This window comes from Homalodisca vitripennis, unplaced genomic scaffold (genome assembly GCF_021130785.1).
Source record: "Homalodisca vitripennis isolate AUS2020 unplaced genomic scaffold, UT_GWSS_2.1 ScUCBcl_7204;HRSCAF=14785, whole genome shotgun sequence".
Lineage (NCBI taxonomy): Eukaryota > Metazoa > Arthropoda > Insecta > Hemiptera > Cicadellidae > Homalodisca > Homalodisca vitripennis.
In genome coordinates this window covers 33,015-34,772 of record NW_025783334.1, presented here as the reverse complement: position 1 = coordinate 34,772, position 1,758 = coordinate 33,015, and positions in this window count along the sequence as shown.

Below are 1,758 nucleotides of genomic sequence, written 5' to 3'. Positions count from 1 at the left end.
CCAGCAGACATGGTGGCGTTGATAAATATAGACAGAAATATGAATGTAGATTTAAATATTATCACGTATAAATCACGTTATTTTGTTACTATGTGTTTATAAATAGTTTTTTTGTACAGAAAGGATTACAAGCACATATTTCACCAATCGGTAATTTGCGTACTGCTAAACGTTTTTGTCCACGAATAGACAGAGAAGTCTCTGAATGATGCACTCAAAATAAATATACAAAATACTAATTACAACTAAAATATCATGTGTTAATTAAACTACAGTAGTTTGTTACTTTGGTTATCTATCTAAATGTTTTCATACGGAAAGTACAAAAATATTTTAGCAATCAGTAATTTGCGTACTGCCAATCAGTAGCTATCCACGAATAAACTTATTTTTGGATTAGAGATTTAGTCCGGCGTCAGATGGAGCTTGTGAACATATGTCAATATTCATTTACAATTTCACAAACCACATTGTGTAAAAAATACGATGTTTCGAGATAATCAGTTCTTGATTCAAGGAGCTTTATTTTATAAGTTCTTGGAGACGGATAAATTGTTTTTTTTTTTCCGCTTTACAGGAAGATTCCTGGCTCATTCCCAGTTAGGTTGCCACCCTGAGATTGTATTTTTATAGTGATTTTTCAAATTTTCTTCAGTTTCCCATTGGACGGATAGAATTAAGTTCTATTTGTCAACTTCACTTCATTAAAATACTTATTAATTTATGCATTTAATAAGAAAATATAATACTCATATAATATTCAAAATATATACTCATTTTTTACCAGACAGGATATACACTCATGTAAAACCAGATATAAAACTGAGCTTGACATTCCAGAACACCACCAGGCTAAAATTAAGACTTCTTTCAAAATAAATACATCCAAATTCATTAAAAAAAAACTTCCTGATAACGCTCACAAATAATATATATGATAATTTTAAACAAAATACACTTGACTAGTTAATTAATCACCCTTATTACTCTATAAATGAATATCTAGAAGACAATACTTTGATTGTCTTTGAATTCTAATAAATTTATTCCAATTAAGTGACGCATTCTTGTAAACTGTTTTATATTTAGTTTTTTTAAAGTTTAAGTAACGTTTAATTGTCAAATTACTTAGTAGAATAATTGCACCCTTTAATTAACTGACAATGCCTATTTCTTGTAAAAGATCTATGGCAACAATTTTTTTAAATTTAATATAATCAATAAGGTACATTAATTACATAAACAACTTTTTACTACATATCAGCCCTACCCACCATAGCTATGTTATGTGGACAAAAATACAAGTAATTTCTACTTGTCTGCTAGATGATACAATTAAATGTCTGGGTGATACAATGAATTTGATATACTTACCATGCAGTATCTATAACGGATTATTGTAATCAACACAATGAAGTTATCAGAATTCAAAAGAATAATCTTATAGAAAACTACAATTTTGTATATAATTATACATTATTGCTTAAAATACAACAACTTTATTTATGTATGCAAAAGACTGTTTTTGGCTCATTTTTTAAGGGTACAACTGCCTCCAAACTACGCTACACGATCACTACCATTTGCACATTATTAAATATTTAATTTCAACACTTTTTTAACATATTTGTCCATATGTATATATGAAGTACAAAAACACAGGTAAGATTACTTAGGTGCCTATCAAATCTGAAAATTTTCTATCTTTATATACTTCTAATCTAATTATTGTGTAGTATTTGGTCATCAATGTTATTA